Source organism: Notolepis coatsorum (genome assembly GCF_963971535.1).
Source record: "Notolepis coatsorum genome assembly, chromosome: 9".
Lineage (NCBI taxonomy): Eukaryota > Metazoa > Chordata > Actinopteri > Aulopiformes > Paralepididae > Notolepis > Notolepis coatsorum.
Window position 1 is genome coordinate 25631227 of NC_140173.1, and position 20848 is coordinate 25652074.

The window sequence follows — 20848 nt, forward strand, 5'->3', positions numbered from 1 at the left end:
TGATCTCGTCTTGTCGATGGTGTAAAATGAATTAGGTATATTGTTAGTAAGTTAGCCATGTAATAAGCGGGATAATGTATAGCCTATACTCAGTCATTGTCGCAAAATAATTGACCTTCACTACGTTTAGAACACCTCGGCGAGGCGCCTCTGTATTCTAAACTCCGTGTCGGTCAATTATTTTGCGACAATGACCTCGTAGCTATACATTAATCTTACATATATCAATACCAAGAGACTTGAATAACATGTTATATATCAATACCAAGAGACTTGAATAACATGTTATATATCAATACCAAGAGAGCCATGAATAACATGTTATATATCAATACCAAGAGACCCATGAGTAACATGTTATATATCAATACCAAGAGAGACATGAAGAACATGTTATATATCAATACCAAGAGACCCATGAATAACATGTTATATATCAATATCAAGAGATCCATGAATAACATGTTATATATCAATACCAAGAGACTTGAATAACATGTTATATATCAATACCAAGATAGCCATGAATAACATGTTATATATCAATACCAAGAGACTTGAATAACATGTTATATATCAATACCAAGAGACTTGAATAACATGTTATATATCAATACCAAGAGAGACATGAATAACATGTTATATATCAATACCAAGAGACTTGAATAACATGTTATATATCAATACCAAGAGAGACATGAATAACATGTTATATATCAATACCAAAAGAGCCATGAGTAACAAATACCAAGAGACATGAATAACATGTTATATATCAATACCAAAAGAGCCATGAGTAACATGTTATATATCAATACCAAGAGAGCCATGAATAACATGTTAGAGTTGTAATGCTGCTCAGTCACTATTAGGGGTGTAACGATGCATCGATTAATCGAAATGCATCGATTCTAATGTGACGATTCAACTGCATCTATTTGAAAATGTTAGAATCGATTATAATTGAAATTAATTGTTTTATGTTTTATTTGTTTTTGTGTGTGTATTGTTTTTATTGACCTATAGTCCATTCATGCTGAGTGAATCAATCAGTTCCCCCAGCCACATTTGTGTATTCAAATTTCTTTGGGGAATTAACCGATAGAAAATGTATCGAATCGAATTGTGGTAAAATGAAGAGATTTCATGATGCATTGAATCGTTGCCTGAATAATCGTAATCGAATTTAATCGTTGTGAGGTCACATTGTTACACCCCTAGTCACTATAGAGCTGTAATTCTGTTCAGTCACTATATAGCTGTAATGCTGTTCAGTCACTATAGAGATGTAATGCTGTTCAGTCACTATAGAGCTGTAATGCTGCTCAGTCACTATAGAGCTGTAATGCTGTTCAGTCACTATAGAGATGTAATCCTGTTCAGTCACTATAGAGCTGTAATGCTGTTCAGTCACTATAGAGATGTAATGCTGTTCAGTCACTATAGAGCTGTAATGCTGTTCAGTCACTATAGAGTTATAATGCTGTTCAGTCACTATAGAGCTGTAATGCTGTTCAGTCACTATAGAGCTGTAATGCTGTTCAGTCACTAGAGCTGTAATGCTGTTCAGTCACTATAGAGCTGTAATGCTGTTCAGTCACTATAGAGTTATAATGCTGTTCAGTCACTATAGAGTTATAATGCTGTTCAGTCACTATAGAGTTATAATGCTGTTCAGTCACTATAGAGCTGTAATGCTGTTCAGTCACTATAGAGTTATAATGCTGTTCAGTCACTATAGAGCTGTAATGCTGTTCAGTCACTATAGAGCTGTAATGCTGTTCAGTCACTATAGAGATGTAATGCTGTTCAGTCACTATAGAGCTGTAATGCTGCTCAGTCACTATAGAGCTGTAATGCTGTTCAGTCACTATAGAGCTGTAATGCTGTTCAGTCACTATAGAGCTGTAATGCTGTTCAGTCACTATAGAGTTATAATGCTGTTCAGTCACTATAGAGTTATAATGCTGTTCAGTCACTATAGAGTTATAATGCTGTTCAGTCACTATAGAGTTATAATGCTGTTCAGTCACTATAGAGCTGTAATGCTGTTCAGTCACTATAGAGCTGTAATGCTGTTCAGTCACTATAGAGCTGTAATGCTGTTCAGTCACTATAGAGTTATAATGCTGTTCAGTCACTATAGAGCTGTAATGCTGTTCAGTCACTATAGAGCTGTAATGCTGTTCAGTCACTATAGAGCTGTAATGCTGTTCAGTCACTATAGAGTTATAATGCTGTTCAGTCACTATAGAGTTATAATGCTGTTCAGTCACTATAGAGCTGTAATGCTGTTCAGTCACTATAGAGTTATAATGCTGTTCACAAGCAGAGTTGTTACCTGTTTACTGGGCTCTTCATAGTGTGGATGTCTCAATCATCCTCACAGCCCCTGGAAAGAAAAAGAAAAATAATTCAGCCACTGCTGTTTCTATCAACATGTTGAGTCTCTATACACAGTCAGCGTTCAGTGACGGTCAAACGGCTCTGTTTGACTCGCCCGCTAAATCACATGCTTGTTTCATGGCATGTGGTCCTGACTTCAAACAGACATGGTTCATGCATAAGACACAGTTACTCAGGTCTGGGACCGCATGTCTCTGTGCAGGGAAATCCTTCCAGACCGACTTCTATACATCGCCTCCCAACATACGCTCCTGCACGCTTTAATAATAATAATAATAATAATAATAATAATAATAATAATAATAATAATAATAATAATAATACATTTTATTTGGTGGCGCCTTTCATGACACCCAAGGCCACCTTACAGATCATAGGAAAAAAATACTGCAAGGCAGTTAAAAGTCAAGGTTAAAAATAAAACAAACAACAGGAAGTGATGTTAAAATCACAAAACAAACAAACAGCAGGGGGTATAGGGCAGTGAGTGAAAGAGGTTATAATTAATAATATATATGCAAGTTTGAACAGATGGGTTTTCAGTTGAGATTTGAATGATGTTAGTGAGTCAGACTGTCGGATATGTGGGGCCAGGGAGTTCCAGAGTCTGGGAGCCGAGCAGCTGAAAGCTCGGGCACCCATTTATTTATTTATTTGTTTATTTAGACGGGACAGAGCATATTACTGGACACTACAAATAAATGCAGTGTAAATACACCGGATTTAGCAAGGATGCTAATTTTCATCCGCAGCATAAAAACGAAACATGTAGGCAGTGAAGCATAACATGCTATGAGACAAGGCATAAAAACATATACAGAAAAAAGTACAAGGTATAAATGGTGCACTACAATATAATTTGACTATACATGGTGCTGAGGCGTGAGCTGGGGATGGATAGGAGTCCAGTAGAGGATGAGCGGAGGGTGCGGGAGGGGGTGTATTCCTGGAGGAGGTCAGTGATGTAGATGGGGGCTAGGTTGTGGAGGGCTTTAAAGGCGAGTGTTCTGAAGGATCAGATTAAACCGAATATATATATTTATTTATATATATATATTTAATTGTATTTGTATATCCCCTGATATCCCTTGTATATTCCTTGTACAATATGCATTGAATATCCCTTCTAGTCTACTGAACATCCCATAATAGTCTCCATTCTACCATTGGACGAGACCTTGGTGCCAGGTCGCCATACCCCTCAGACCAGGTTCAATCGTACCGCTCAACATGTATGGACAGGTCCTAGTTCCGCGTAGGAATATGTCTACCGCACCACTAATGGTACTATTTGTTCATAGTGCGTATATGTACTGCGCTATTAAAGTAGAGCTTTCTTTTAGTCCAGTTCCTTACCCTCCAACAGAGTGACAGACGCAAAAGCCTCCCCGCGAACCACGTGTGGGCAGTAAGGCCAATTCGGCCCAGTATCGGCATTGAGACATCGTGTATATTAATATTTGAATAGTCATATTTGGCACTATATCGTCGAGTTGGACGTATTCTATTAAGCTAATAATAGTCTCTTCATATGTAGTGCCTCGTGCGGTAAGAGTTCTATAGTAATCAGCACCCATCGTTTCGGGCATCAGCTGGACGCTTATCCAGGGTGGTTGACCCCACGTGAAGCTGCACCCGAGGAGCTCCAGGCCAAAGAGCGAGTGGACCTGTATATTGGATTATTCTACCGACGACGGCTAGCCTTCCCCGGCTTGGATTATGCTTTGAGTACTTTGATTATTCTATGGAGAAAGGCCAACACTGCGGTGTGTTGGAAATACCCCCCCCGGAGAGGACGACAGGTGAGAAGACGCTCTACACGACGAGGTCGCCTCACGTCTCTCCATCGTGGACCGGAGGACGCCGGCCACAGAGAGTCCAACTGCTTTCATCTGTGGATCGAGGATCGCTGGGCACCGGGTCGCACGACTGTGGGCTCTCCCAGGATACCCTCGGCCAGACGGGATACAGCCAGACTCTACCCCCCCCCCTCCAGCTGTCCTACAAGCAGTCGGAACCTTCCCCTAGTGTATCCAGCTATATAATCATTCAAGTATCATTGCTATTGTTCCCTAAATATTCCAGGTTGTATATTTGCTTCCTGCGCAATCAGAGATTGGACATTCGATATTGATCTACCTACGAATACTCATTTGCCATAAAAGTGCATACTATTTCAAATCATAAATGTAATTAAGTGATCGTTGTACATACCTTTTGCTATGTATTATTATTAAACGCAGACTTTCGACTTGGTACATTTGTGTTGGATCCGTTTCATCAGGTGGGAGTGTTTATCATAATTATTTATACCTAGTACTGGGTGGCCAGAGTCTAAAGTACAAGAGGTAGTGGTAGTAAGTATCATATCTAACAATACAGTCAGGGAATTGTACCCCTCAGTTACAATTGGTCCTTCGAGCCGGAGGGTAATCAGTGTAATATTAATATAGTGTTATTAATATTAAAATGGCCTATGATGAACACTCCACGAAACGATCCTCCTAACCAACAACGCCCGCGGCGCAAACGACAGCTCCCTCAGTACCTAGAGGCTTACGCTGTCAGTCAACAACCTAGTCTTCTACCAACAGTAAACGCGGTAAAACTAGAAAGTAAAATTATGTCTAACCCTAACGACCAGGCTACCCCGACCATAGAGGCCCCTATGGGTTCTAACGTAACTGACCCAGCTCACGGTGGGGACCAGGGGGAACCAGACATGACTTTACACCCCGCCAATACCGAAGAAGTAGTCCCCGACGAGTCCCGGGAGGAAGACAACACTACCGAGAGAGAACTCGGCACGGAAGAAGATGAGGAGAGCACCGTGGAGATAGAGCTCCAAGACTCCGCACGGAGTACCCCAAGGGACGGCTCCCCTATACAACCGTATTCTCCCAGCGAGGCAGAGAGGACACTACAGCAGGCATTCCTCGTCAGCCTGAAAGCCTCTACTGAACGCGATAGACTCCAGGGTGAACGCGATCGATTGCAGATACAGCAACGGAGCGAAGAAGAGCACATACGCCTGGAAATAAGACGCATTCAGATGGAAGAGAATATGGCAAGAGACCGGGCCGACGCCCAGCGCGCCGCCACCGGTGCCCAGAGAGAATCGGATCTCACCAAGCGCGAAGCCGAGCGCGACAGAGCACAAGCGCAACTAATAGAACAGCTGATCAGAAGGACAACACCCCCTCCCTCCACCAGAGGCTCCAGGAACTCGTCTAGACATCACTCCAGGGCGGCATCCCCTAGCCGAGTAAGCGACCCTGAACTTGACCAACAGACAAGGTTTATACCCCCCGCAGACCCCCTTCCCCAACCGGTCCAAGCGAGACCCAGCCACCGGGAAGGAGCAGCATACACTGCGGAGAGGCTAAATCAGAGACTACAAGCCCTGGATGACCTAACGGAAGACGAAGAGGAAGAGGAGGAGAACCACGCCCGACGACAGCACAGTACTCTACCGGACCAGGAGGTCCAGTACAGCCCAGGCTATACCCCCGCGGAGCTGCGCTACAGACCCCCGACGCTATTCACGGGTGAGCACGACGCACGACCCGCACCGAGGAACAGCACCTGGACCAGCGGGCCATGGTACACAGCCGGTACCAGCCCACGCCAAGGAGCAGGAGGAGACTCGCCTAGGAGGCCTCTCCCCCAACGCTCGCCGATGTATCAACAATCCGCGTCATACATTGGCACACCTATGGTACCAGACTTCACCCAGGAGAACCGGGCCCAATATACGGAGCTCCGCATGTGTCTGGAGACAATGTTGGTGGATGTCATTGATGAACGCCATAAATACGCGACACTACTGAAGCATTTAAAGGTACCCCGCGCGCACAACATAGCGCTCGCCTACGCCACTTCCACGACCCCATACACCGCAGCGCTGGTAGCGTTGGACCAGAGATATGGACGTATATGGGATTACGTGATCCAGGAGATCAGGCACATCGACCGCCTACCCCCAGCAACAGACAATCGAGCACTGGACGACCTGTCCATCAGAGTGCAGTCCCTAGTAGGGATGCTGGGAGCGCAGAGGGAAAAGGGTAGGCATGAACTATACGCCAACTCAAATGTAGAGAGGATCTTGGAGAAGCTACCGCCCGCCCGACAGGAGCGCTTTAGGCGGCAGAGAGACCACCGAGACCCTAATGGCCCCGAACCGAACCTCCTCGATCTAGCCGACTTCCTGGCGAGAGAAGTCAGCAGCTTACGGCTAGATACATTCGGACGGAGCACCCCTGACTCCAGAGAAGGAACCAGGAGACTAAATGATGGAAGAAGATCGGTGACTGTCATGCACCAATCGGAGTCAGTGCCAAGCAGTAGGAGCCACAGTACCCCCTCAAGAAAGGAGAAGTGGAAGATAGTGTGCCCCTACTGTGAGAAAGAACACTGGCTGTCACAATGTGACTCATTCCCCAAGATGAATGCGGAGGAAGCGAGTCAATGGATAAAGTCCAACAGACGCTGTTTGCGCTGTGCGCGATCACACATGGCAGCCGAATGCCGCTTAAAGAAAAAGTGCAGTCGGTGCGATGGAGCCCATCTGGACATACTCCACGACAGTAACAGACGACGGCCTCCACCCGCACCATCAAGCAGCAAAGCAAGCGTCATGTACATCGACCCGCCAGCAGCAGCGGAGCCAGAGTGCTCTTAAAGGTAGTCCGTGTGACATTGAGCTACCAGAATAAAGTCATGGACACTTACGCCGTCCTTGATGACGGGTCAGAGAAGACCCTTCTGCTCGCGTCCGCTGCGGCCCAGCTAGGGCTGCGGGGGAGCGAAAACCAAATGACAATTCGGACAATAAGAAGAGATTTGAAAACGATAAAGGGCGAGAATGTCTCATTCTCTATCGCAGCAAGCGGCCAGCCCGAGCGACGGTACAGGATTACAGACGCTTTCACCAGCCAAGAAATAGGACTCTCGCGGTACACATACCCCGTAGCCAAGCTGATGGAGAAATATGTACATCTACGCAAGCTACCGATCCCGCTCATAGACGGTGCTACCCCGACACTGTTGATAGGCTCCGACCATGCAGACCTCATTGTCCCGATAGACCGGGTTCATACCGGACCCAGAGGCTGTCCTGCACCAGTCGAGACCCGCCTAGGATGGACTCTCCAAGGCCCACTCGCCAAATCTCTCAACCGAACCACAGCCACTAGCTGTCTCCACTCCCGAGTCACAAAGGGAGACACCGCACTCCTGCAGCATGTAGAGAGGCTATGGACCTTAGAACAAATGCTCTTTAAGAACGAAAAGAAAGACATTCGCTCTAAAGACGACATCTACGCCATTAACCTCCTCGAGACGGGAACAAAGAGAGTCCCAGTCAGCGGCGTGTTGAGATACGCCACGCCACTCCTGCGGCGGGAAGGGATGCCTACCTTTCACACAAAGAAAGACGCCACAGAGCGGTACCTACTAAACACAGAGCGGCGCTTAGCCAAGGACCCCGCCCAAAAAAGTGTATACCGCGCTGAGATTGAGAAGCTCATCACAGCGGGACACGTCACAAAGATTGACATTAAAGAGGCCGACCAGACGACTGAATCGTGGTACGTGCCCCACCACAAGGTTCATCACAACGGCAAAGACCGCATCGTGTTTAACTGCAGCTACCAGATCGGATCCCAAAATCTGAATAAAGAGCTATTGCCCGGTCCTACACTCGGCCCCTCCCTACTAGGCGTACTACTCCGCTTCCGCCAGGACAAGGTGGCTATCAGCGGGGATATCAAAGGGATGTTCCTGCAGGTGAGATTAGTAGAGGAGGACAAGCCCCTGTTGCGGTTCCTATGGAGAGAGAGGCCAGGAGATGAGCACCCAGCCATCTACCAATGGGAAGTCCTCCCTTTCGGAACTACATGCAGCCCATGCTGTGCTACATTTGCACTACAGAGACATGTCGCAGAGGACCCAGCAGCGTACGAAGAGGTCCGACACAGTGTGAAGAACAGCTTCTACGTAGATAACTGTCTACAAAGCGTTTCGACCCAGGAAGAAGCCGAGGCTCTCCTACTTAAACTCCGCGCCTCTCTGATCAAAGGCGGCTTTGATCTCAGGCAGTGGGCCAGCAGCGATCCGCACGTACTGCGCAGCCTCTCCTCCGAGGACAAGGCAGCGAGCAGCGAGACCTGGATGGCCACAATCCCAGGAGAAGCCCAAGAGATGACACTAGGACTAGTGTGGCGCTTCAAAACAGACTCGCTCCACTATAGACACAAACCCCTGACCACGGAGCAGGGAAGGTCGACGGCAATACCGACCACCAGACGGAGTGTGTACAGAACACTCGCCCGACAATATGACCCGTTAGGATGTATATTACCGTACACCACCAGGGCAAAGATGATTGTACGAGCATTGTGGGACAAGGACCAGGGCTGGGACGACCCCATTCCCGCACACCTTGCATCCACCTGGAGAGAGTGGGAGATGGAACTCCACTCACTCCCAGGCGTTAATATACGCCGAAGCTACTTCCCACCCACGGTGAGGCCAGAGACATGTAAAATGGATCTACACGTCTTCAGTGACGCCTCCGAGGTCGCCTACGGATCAGTAGCCTACTTGCGGGCCCAAGAAGAGGGGGGAGAGATCTACACAGCATTCATCCTCGCCCGCTCGAGAATAGCCCCACGCAAGCAACAGTCTATCCCACGTCTAGAGCTCTGCGCAGCCCTCGCAGGAGCGCATCTAGCCACGCTCATCCAACGTGAGCTCACCATTCCGGTGCATAGAACAATCCTGTGGTCAGATTCCACGACAGTACTCGCCTGGATCAAATCGGATTCATGCAAATACAAAGTCTTCGTGGGAGTCAGAGTCACTGAGATTCAAGAGTTAACCGGAGAGTTAACCGGAGAAGCAAACTGGCGCTATGTTGATACAAAACACAACCCAGCTGACGTCATCACCCGGGGAATGTCCCTAGATGACTTAACCCGTCATAACATCTACAGTGACGGACCAGCATTCCTCAAGCTCCCGGAAGGAGATTGGCCCACGCCCACCCCGAGGGAAGCAAGTGACGAGGAGGCTGAGAATAAGAAACCCATGTTCTGTGGATTGAGCACTGTTGTCTCCGCAAACCCCAACATAGACGATTGCATTACCATAGAGAGTGCGCAGCAACGGACATTCCTGCGGCACCACCCAGAGATTAAGTCCCCCGCTGATATGTCAGCAGCTGACTACGAGGAAGCAGAACTGCTTCTACTGCAACAAGCCCAGAGAGACTCGTTCCCCGATGAACTAGACTGTCTACAGGGAGGAAAGCCCGTCCCATCAGACAGCAGATTGATTCATCTGGCCCCCGAGAGTGACACACATACCCTCATCAGAGTGGGTGGTCGCCTGCGGAGAGCCCCCAATTTACCGGATGACATTAAGTACCCGATCGTATCGAACAGCCGACACAAGGTCACAGAGCTGATTATAAGGAAATACGACGAGGATGTACACCAAGCAGGAGCAGAGAGAGTCTTCGCGGAAATCAGACGTCGTTACTGGATACTTCAAGGAAGAGAGGCGGTGCGACGCTTCCAGCGAACCTGTCTAGACTGCCGAAAGTGGCGCGCGCAGCCCAGCATACCACGGATGACTGACCTACCTCCATGTCGCCTCCGACTCGGCGACAAGCCATTCCACTCAACAGGCATGGACTGTTTTGGCCCGCTGCACATAAAGAAAGGAAGAGGCACAGAGAAGCGGTGGGGTATTGTATTCAAATGCATGACCACCAGAGCGATACATATCGAGCTCCTTCCGACCATGAGCGCAGACTCATTCCTTATGGCCTTCCGAAGATTCACATCACGGAAAGGAAAACCGTCTACATTATTGTCCGATCACGGGACAAACTTCAAAGGCGGAGAAAGAGAGCTGAGGGAGAGCTTCCAAGCTATGGGCCCAGAACTTAAGACCCACCTCGCTCCAGCCCAGATTGACTTCCAATTCAACCCCCCAAACGCACCCCACTTCGGTGGAACTTGGGAACGAGAAGTACGTTCTATAAAGACAGCCCTGTACGCAGTACTTGGGGCCCAGACTGTGGCGGAAGAAGTCCTAATGACAGTCCTCACGGAGATTGAGGGAGTATTGAACTCAAAGCCCCTCGGTTACGTCTCCAGTGATGTAGCAGATGTCGACCCAGTCACCCCCAACACCCTCCTGATGGGGCGGCTAGATCCCGCGTTACCCCAGACAATGTACCGGCCTGAAGAAGCGAACGGCCGACGAATGTGGAGGTACAGCCAAGTATTAGCCGACAAGTTTTGGAGCAGTTTCCTACTGCACTACCTACCGTCTCTACAGACCCGCCAGAAGTGGGTAAAAGAGAGAGACAATTTGACGGAAGGAACAGTCGTCATGATTATTGACCAGTCACTACCCAGAGCTATGTGGCCGGCTGGCCGCGTAAGCAAAGTGATCACCGGTGCCGATGGCAAGGTCCGAGCAGCTGAAGTACTCGTCCAGGGGCGCATTTACACCCGTCCTGTAGCGAGGCTCATAGAACTGCCCCGACTCCCAGACACAATCGATGATGACCATGACCCTATGACTTTGTGAGTTGACTGACCCTTACAGCGAACCCTTGAGCGGTAGACAGTGCGGTTAATCTGTCTCTGCTTAACTAATTGGGTTGGGACCAATTAGGGGGCGGCTGTTCTGAAGGATCAGATTAAACCGAATATATATATTTATTTATATATATATATTTAATTGTATTTGTATATCCCCTGATATCCCTTGTATATTCCTTGTACAATATGCATTGAATATCCCTTCTAGTCTACTGAACATCCCATAATAGTCTCCATTCTACCATTGGACGAGACCTTGGTGCCAGGTCGCCATACCCCTCAGACCAGGTTCAATCGTACCGCTCAACATGTATGGACAGGTCCTAGTTCCGCGTAGGAATATGTCTACCGCACCACTAATGGTACTATTTGTTCATAGTGCGTATATGTACTGCGCTATTAAAGTAGAGCTTTCTTTTAGTCCAGTTCCTTACCCTCCAACAGAGTGACAGACGCAAAAGCCTCCCCGCGAACCACGTGTGGGCAGTAAGGCCAATTCGGCCCAGTATCGGCATTGAGACATTGTGTATATTAATATTTGAATAGTCATATTTGGCACTATATCGTCGAGTTGGACGTATTCTATTAAGCTAATAATAGTCTATTCATATGTAGTGCCTCGTGCGGTAAGAGTTCTATAGTAATCAGCACCCCCATCGTTTCGGGCATCAGCTGGACGCTTATCCAGGGTGGTTGACCCCACGTGAAGCTGCACCCGAGGAGCTCCAGGCCAAAGAGCGAGTGGACCTGTATATTGGATTATTCTACCGACGACGGCTAGCCTTCCCCGGCTTGGATTATGCTTTGAGTACTTTGATTATTCTATGGAGAAAGGCCAACACTTGATCCATGTGTGTTGGAAATGACCCGACTCGACGACGGTCGGCCTCACGTCTCTCCATCGTGGACCGGAGGACGCCGGCCACAGAGAGTCCAACTGCTTTCATCTGTGGATCGAGGATCGCTGGGCACCGGGTCGCACGACTGTGGGCTCTCCCAGGATACCCTCGGCCAGACGGGATACAGCCAGACTCTACCCCCCCCCTCCAGCTGTCCTACAAGCAGTCGGAACCTTCCCCTAGTGTATCCAGCTATATAATCATTCAAGTATCATTGCTATTGTTCCCTAAATATTCCAGGTTGTATATTTGCTTCCTGCGCAATCAGAGATTGGACATTCGATATTGATCTACCTACGAATACTCATTTGCCATAAAAGTGCATACTATTTCAAATCATAAATGTAATTAAGTGATCGTTGTACATACCTTTTGCTATGTATTATTATTAAACGCAGACTTTCGACTTGGTACATTTGTGTTGGATCCGTTTCATCAGGTGGGAGTGTTTATCATAATTATTTATACCTAGTACTGGGTGGCCAGAGTCTAAAGTACAAGAGGTAGTGGTAGTAAGTATCATATCTAACAATACAGTCAGGGAATTGTACCCCTCAGTTACAGCGAGTATGCTTTGTTAAAGGAAAACTCCAACATTTTGGGAAATTAGCTTATTTAACATCTTCCCTGGAGTTAGACAACAAGATACATACCTTTTTTGTCTCTGTGCATGCATTAGGCTTAGGGAACGCCCGCACCGTTAGTGTAGCTTAGCTTCATCACTGGAAGTGGGTCAGACTTTTACCCTGAAGTTCCCTACAGTCCCCTACAGTCACGAAATACACTCCAAATACAACTCCAAAACGTTCCTGTAAACATGTTGTGACCTGTGTATTTACCACGTGGAGAAATAAAAAATAATTGAATTCGACATTTACGTTTTCTAAGCAAATATACTCTGAACAATTTTTTGCCTAACCACTCTGGGCTCAGTGATTTCACGCAACGCAGTGCTACTTTCTAACGCTAACGCCAGTGTTTGTTTACATTTTCATTTCATTCAAAGGATCCGAACCGATTGAAGTTTATGGCTAATTTCCCAAAATGTTGGAGTTTTCCTTTAACATACATGGCTCCTCTTCAACTCACACTGTAGGTACGTATCATTATTAGCATCCCAAAAGTCAAGAGTTCTTCTGTTCCTTTATTGTGGTGCAACCTTTGGACAAACACTAATACCATGTAGAATGCTGGAACATGCAGAATCCTGGAAATGATGTGATAAATAATCTCTCTGTTATTAGCAGCTCAATGTATTTCATACTAAGCCCTCCACACATAGTGTAGGTATCCGTCTGTTGTTGTTCACTGAGTCATGTGTGTGGAAGTTGCGGTTCAAGTCAACTCACAGCAGATGAGCTCCACAGTGGCTTTGTGTGGGAAGAGCTCTCTGACTAAACCTGAAACGTGTGTGTGTGTGTGTGTGTGTGTGTGTGTGTGTGTGTGTGTGTGTACGTGCGTACGTGCGTGCGTGTGTGTGTGTATGCACGTGTGTGTGTATGCACGCGCGTGTGTGTGTGTGTGTGTGTGTATGCACGTGTGTGTGTGTGTGTGTGTGTGTGTGTGTGTGTGTGTGTGTGTGTGTGTGTGTGTGTGTGTGTGTGTGTGTGTGTGTGTGTGTGTGTGTGTGTGTGTGTGTGTGTGTGTGTGTGTGTGTGTGTGTATGCACGTGTGTGTGTGATTAGATCCGAGTGGTTTCAGGTCAAATTTCAACAACAAATGTTAAATTTCAACAACAAAACCGTCACGCAACTCCTACTTGTCCTCAATGTTTCTCTCTTTTTTCACATCCCTCTCTCCCTCCTTCCTCCTCCTCCTCCTCCTCCTCCTCCTCCTCCTCCTCCTCCTCCTCCCTCCCTCCCTCCCTCCCTCCTCCTCCTCCTCCCTCCCTCCTCCTCCTCCTCCTCCTCCTCCTCCTCCCTCCCTCCCTCCCTCCCTCCTCCTCCTCCTCCTCCTCCTCCTCCTCCTCCCCCCCCTCCCTCCCTCCCTCCCTCCTCCTCCTCCCCCTCCTCCTCCTCCTCCTCTCTTCTCCTCTACTCTCATCTGATTACAGTCTCTTGTCCTCACATGTCCCGTCCGTGTCCCCGAACACGAGCCCACAGACCCCAGATCAGATCTGGTCCAGAGGAGCACAGCCTCAAGCGCGGTACCGCTGTCGTACATATTGACAGTCATTCCAGACATTAATCAAAGGGAGGATTTTCATCCTTTGTTCCTTGTTGCCGGGCAATGGATGTCTCCGCTTGTCCGTCCCTCTCCATCCTCTCTGCCTCTTCTCTCTCCGCCTCTTCTCTCCGCCTCTGCTCTCATCTGATCACCAGTGTTGGGGAGTAGTTAACGTTAGGTTATGGCTATAACCAAGTTCTGTTAGTTAGGGGTGACGCTTGGCATCACTACTGCACTCCCTCGCGTACGTGCACGCGTACTGAATAACATTCCACAAATATACCTTTAATACCAGTATTAGTCTGACCACACCCCTCATCAGCTTACCTTCATAAGCAGGTGTGTGGTCACCTGCTCTCCTCCTACCCAAGCTTTCACCACAAGGTGAGGACAAGGGCTGCAGCGGCCGTCTGATGCCAAGCGTCACCCCTAACTAACAGAACTTGGTTATAGCCATAACCTAACGTTCTGTTCCGTTAGGGGCTCTGCTTGGCATCACTACTGCACAAAGGGAGGCCAAGCGGAGCCGCTGGCTGACAAATACCCCCCGCTGACAGCCCCCCACAACCATCAGAACAGGGAGGGCCGAGCCCCCCCGACCCCCCCTAATGGAGGGCATCCCCCCTATTAGGGGCTTCACGGGAGGGCGACGGACCCGACCGCGCGAAGAGGCACTCAAGCAACCCAACGCACAGGGTGAGCAGACCGTGGCTTGACCCCACGACTACACCCACGCACAACCCGCATGCCACCCGGGAACGAACGTAGGAACAACCTCGTCACTGCCCCCAGAATCACGGGGTCAAGGGCAAACCCAACCCCGTGGCAAGGCCGTAGCAGCGGAGCGCGAAGGAAGACCCAGACCCACCAAAAGGACTGGACTCCCTGGAATGGGGGCCCGGAGAAGTCCATGATGCCAGCATCAAGACCCCACCAGGTGGGCACCTAGTGACCCCGCCCCCCACATCGCCAGCGTATGCGGACAAAGGCCCCCAGCCGAGCGGGCCCTGTCCTCCCCAACAGCACACCGCCTGGAACACAGGCCCTGCAACAGGCAGACAGCATGGTCATAACACACAAGAGTTAACCAAGGAAGCAGGCAGTGCACCGGGGAAAAAGACCAGGCAACAGGCTGTCAACCCAAGCCTGGAAACTGCGGACGAAGCAGGCGCCAGAAAGGACAGCTGAAAACAGCCGCCCCGGCGGAAGGGGCGGAAGCTGGCGTTGTCGCATAACCAAGCCTTTAAACAGCATGTCAGAAGTGGGATCCCTAGACCACTCGACCCCTGACAGCTGCCCACAGAAAAAAGCCCATACGATCGGCAGACGTCATGAACGTGCAGGGGCACCCTCAACCGGAGAACCGGGAGTCGACACTGCAGCAACACACCAGAGAACCAACCACCCAGGCATTACCCCATGCAATGGTTGGTCCCATAACCCCACAGGAAAGAAACCCCAAAACACATCTGCGGCACCGCCGCAGCCCGCGTTCCGGTTTCCAACAGGGCTATCCCGGGCCTACGGGTCAACGAGCATCACCCCGGACCGGGCCCGGTGATACGGGGAGCACAGGGTCCCCCGAGGAGGTTAAAACCACCCCAACAGGCCCCTCAGCGCCAAAACGCAAGAGAAGAGCGTAAAAATGGAAGACCAGCCCCAGCACCCCGCACTCGGTATTCCCAGGAGGTCACCCAACCAAGTACCAACCAAGACCAACCCGCACAGCGGCCGAGATCGGACGAGATCGGACGCGTACAGGTCGGCACGGCCGTAAGCCATTACGACAGTGCAGAATACAACGCACCCAACAAGGGTCCCATAACGCTCAACCCTGTGACACCCGGATCGACCTAGCATTTTTCCCCCTGAAAAAACCCCAAGTCCCTCAGGGTACCAGAACAGCAGATCTGCATCCCCAGCGGACAACGGGTGCAACTGATCTGGACCAGCGCGACCAGAACCAGTCCCGTGCCCTAATCACGCCGACCTGCCAACCCCAGGAGAAGGGGCAGATATGCGCGTTTGATCCCAACATAAAAAAGAAGGCGCCACCCAGACGTGTCGGTATGAACCGCGTCCGGTGGCCCACCCCTAGGGTGTGAGACCCTTCCCCATATGTCCAGACCCATTCCGTCATCATCCCCTGACATGAACGGGAACCCATCGACAACACACAGGATGTCGGAAGAGGAAAAACCCCCATCCCAATTGCTCCATAAAAACGCTGTTTCACCCAAGCAATCAAGGCGTGCTAGTCAGCCAATGGCCCAAAAGCACATCCTGAGCCAGCACTATGTGTGCGTTTGGACATACCCACATCAACAATAGGCCGTTTAGACCACCATATTGAATCCCCAAGACGCCCAGGGAAACGACAAGAGGGGCGAGATGCAATCAACTCCATGAATGAATGAATGAAAAAATTTACCCAACAGACTGCAGTACAAGTTCAAGTTCAAGTTCAAGTTCTTTAATAGTTGTCATACAGAAGTACAGAATACTTTCATACAAAATGCTTCTTACTGTTACGCTCCAGAGACTGTGCTAGACAAGATAGTATCAAATAACATAATAACATAATATAGCATGAATTTAGAAGAAGAAAATGAGGTCACAGTTGTTCGGTATAGACATATGTACAATGTTCTGAGTTACCATATAATATACAATACACAACTATGCAGTGTACTAATGTACAGTACTATCTAGTGCAAAGCAGAAATGGGATGAGGTACAATTTTAGGTACAATTTACAGTAAGGTGTACGAGTTGTAGTGCAATCCTTCATCCATAAATATAAAGTGTGGGGAGTGGGTGCTACAGTGTGTTTGTTTAAAGTGGGTGTGTGCTATAAAGTGTGTGTAGTGGGTGCTACAGTGTGTTTGTTTAAAGTGAGTGTGTGCGTGTGGATGTGTGTGCTATGTGTGTTTGGTGGTTGTTGTTGTGTAGTGTTCATTCATTGTTCGTTTAGCAGCCTGATGGCCTGGGGATAGAAGCTACTTCTGAGTCTTTCTGTGCTCGCCCCGAGACTCCTGTATCGCTTGCCTGACGGCAGCAGTTCAAAGAGGCAGTTGTTCGGGTGGCTCGAGTCCTTAATAATTCTCTTAGCCTTCCCCTTGCAACGCTTGTAGTAAATGTTCTGGAGGGTGGGGAGCCCCCCTCCGATTGTGCGTTCGGCTGAACGTGTCACTCTTTGTAGTCTGCTTTGGTCTTTTGCAGTGCTATTCCCAAACCAGGAGGTGATGTTGCCGGTCAAGATGCTCTCTATTGTACATGAGTAGAAGTTCTTAAGGATCTTCTGGCTGACTTGGAACTTCCTTAGGCGCCTGAGGAAGTAGAGGCGTTGTCGTGCCTTCTTCACCACACTGTTAATGTGTATGGTCCATTTCAAGTCCTCGGATATGTGGGCTCCGAGGTACTTGAAGCTGTTGACTCTCTCAACCGGTGCCCCGTCGATGCTGAGGGGGCTGTAGTCCTTGACCCCCGATCTCCTGAAGTCCACAATCATCTCCTTTGTTTTGCTGACGTTCAGGGAGAGGCTGTTTTCCTGGCACCATCCCGCCAGGACCTTGACCTCTTCCAGGTAGGCCCTCTCGTCGTTGGCAGAGATCAGGCCCACCACCACTACAGGAATACACACAATAGGATAAGGGGAGGCAGACCTGAGAAAGACGTTAGTCTTGTTTCCATCAGGGACCCTCATTTCCAATCCATCAAGACACATTCAACTCTTTATAAAAATAAAGAAAAGGCATCACCCGTATGACCCAACTGCACAGCTGGGAGTAAAAACCCTGTTTTTCACATGATTTTAATCCAGTCACTCCTTTTAATCAGAGTGTAAGACCAGACCCTCCCAGAAACACCTTCCCACATGAGACTACGGTCAAGAAAAAAGATATGTAAACTGTGAGACACGTGACCAATAGACTCAAGTTTGACACATAAACCGGGCGCAGCAGGCCTGTGAGCCCTGCGCCCAACCTCGACATCTTTAAGACACCAGCTCATGGAAGGCGTCGCCATAGCAACAACGCTACAACGGGCGGGGAAAACCCACCGGAGCCTGTCATGTAACAGGAGTCGGTAGAATACCCCTTCCCCCCCCCCCCCCCCCCCCCCTGTCAAGCACTGGCTTGGCCCTGACTGGCTCAGCAGAAAAGATCAAAAATCCCCTAAACCAATCAAGTGGGAAAGGAGGGGTTTATTCGACACCCCCTCCCGAAAACACACCCTTTATTCCTACACACAGAAAAACAACCGTAGCCATCTTGAAAACCTCCGGTAGAAAGCAATGCATAGCATAAGCTAATACAATGCCTGCTACCCACAAAAAGTGTAAAAGGTTTTACAACAAAACACAAGTCGCCTGTGCGTGAATCCTATACCCGTTGCCTATGTCACACATAGGAAAAAACGCTGAACGAGAGTAACGGCTAGGCCGTGAAAAGTGTGCGTACGAGCATTACTGCAACTAAACAACACAGCATTGTGAAAACACATATACTTAGTTAAAGCAATGGAATAACACCAGTTCTAATTGCATGTGGAGCATCAAGCTAAATAGAACCTATTACCGAGTGTAAGTTGCAGACCTTGCTTAACCTCGTAACACAACACAACTCACCCCACAACGTAAAACAGGGCAGATTCATATATACACAACCCCACCATATGATTTGTTTGAAGAAACACACAGTTTGTTCGGCCAAAACACAGTCCCCCTTATGTCGGGGAACTTTTTTTATTAACACTAATAAAATTAAGGCACAAAATCATAGAGGGGCCGGGAAGGGTGTAGGAGAGGGGATACAGAGGGGAAAAAGTCACTCCTAACGGCGTCTGCCACCTCGCGCCGCTCGAGTCTTGCCACCCCGGGGAGCCCCGGAGGGACGGTAGGTTACAGTCTGCTGGACACGACGTTCCCTACCGTCTCCTCCGGTCTGGGATGGGCCGGCGGTGGCCGAGGCGCCGTTTCGTCCCCTGGCCCTCTTGGCAGGGCCAGCAGCGGCGGCGGAGGCAGTGGTAGCGGCGACGGAGACAGCTCGACGTCGTGGAAGCCTTCTGCCTCCACCGGCAAGGACGGGAGGCGGAAAATGGGGTTGGAGGATGGATCTCTCCTCTGCCATCTCTCTGCATGTTGAGGTCATCAACTGCAGGGCCTTCCCGAACAGGCCAGCGTCGGAGAGGGCGGCCGTCAGAAGAGGAGCTCTCTTCTTCTCTGGCACACGGGCCTGCTCCAGCCAAAGGTGACGCTGGCCCAGGGTGGCCAGGGCGCGCACTTTCCCCATGGCTATGGCCAGCACCTGGGAAAGGTGCAGGACAGCTCCCGCAGCCTGGGTGATCTGATCGCATTTCACCTCGTTCAGATCCGTGCCGCCCGTCATTACCCCTGATACAAATCTAGCCAGGTGGGCGATGTTAGACGCCGCAGCCAGCGATTGTGTACCAGCGATGAATGACTGGTCACCCCAATAAGCCAATCGCCTAGCCGATTTCCCCTGGAGGACCGGCTTGCATAGGGGTTCCCACACCATATCCGGACAGAGGAGCGCGGCCATCGGACTGTCAAGATGTTGGACACCGCCTGACCCCGACGAACATAGGCCCCCATCGATGGGAAAAATGGGTAGACAACGTCCACCCCTCTCACTGGGGGACGCTGCCAGGGATGGCCTATGAGGTCATCAGGGACAGGTGCAGGCAATGGCAGCGGCAGCGGCACACCGTTTGCAGCAGCGGCTACCGCCATGAGCTCGGGAAACAAGGCCCGCAGTTCCCCCTGCGAACCTTCCTCCACCGACCCTGCATCCCTCACATACAGCAGGCTGCGACTGGTCAAGGAGCCACAATCCGATGCGGCCGACAGTAGGGCATCCTGCCGATGAGGCCAAGGTGGTTCCTCGACATCCTCGAACAGGGAGCCCCATGGAGCCATTTCTCCCCCCTCCGGGGGCTCCTGAGGAGGGATACTCTCCTCCACGGGACCATCATACAAGAATCCGTCCGCCTCTTCCATGAAGTCCTCAGTTTCCATCAGAAATCCAGAGTCGGACGCATCCTCGCTGGTCTCCAGCAGCTCCCCAAACCCAGGCCGTTCGCGTCTGCACGCCACCATCTTGCGACGTGAGCGAGCAGACGCGAAAAGTTTGCGTCGCAAATCCTCCGGCTCCAAAACAATCCCCCGTTCATCAACGGGCGATTCCCCAGAACCAGAGTCGAGATCAGGCCATCGCCGGAGCGACGGCACCGAACCCTTGGCTCGTCGGTGAGGAAAACTATCCACCGGCAGTCTCCCGGGCTGGGTCGGCAACCACGAGAGTGGCAACAGCCCAGCACCGAGGCACAGAACCGGTGGTGAAGAGTAGGTCTAGCGGGTCTACTCTCCGCGGAATACATTATGACCCAAACCTTTTCTTGTACAACAAAGTGAGAGAAGAAAAGATTAAGCACAATGTAAACCAGTCACAACTCTTTTCAACTAACAACACGTCAAGTGGGGTACTACCGAGGCACTTCCTTGTGGTGAAAGCGAGAAGGAGGAGAGCAGGTGACCACACACCTGCTTATGAAGGTAAGCTGATGAGGGGTGTGGTCAGACTAATACTGGTATTAAAGGTATATTTGTGGAATGTTATTCAGTACGCGTGCACGTACGCGAGGGAGTGCAGTAGTGATGCCAAGCAGAGCCCCATAACGGAACAGAACTACATGTAGTTCAATTACAAGTTTAACTACATGTTGCAGCAGTTG

The 20848-nt window shown here is 49.6% G+C and overlaps 1 long non-coding RNA gene across 1 annotated transcript in view; it reads right to left on the minus strand.

Moving 5' to 3' along the window:
- LOC311234002 overlaps positions 1-20848 on the minus strand; it is a 192119-nt gene that overhangs the window by 34921 nt on the left and 136350 nt on the right. Inside the window, exon 3 of the long non-coding RNA XR_014620052.1 lies at positions 2342-2392. This is a non-coding gene — a long non-coding RNA (uncharacterized lncRNA). The remainder of the gene's footprint in view (positions 1-2341; positions 2393-20848) is intronic.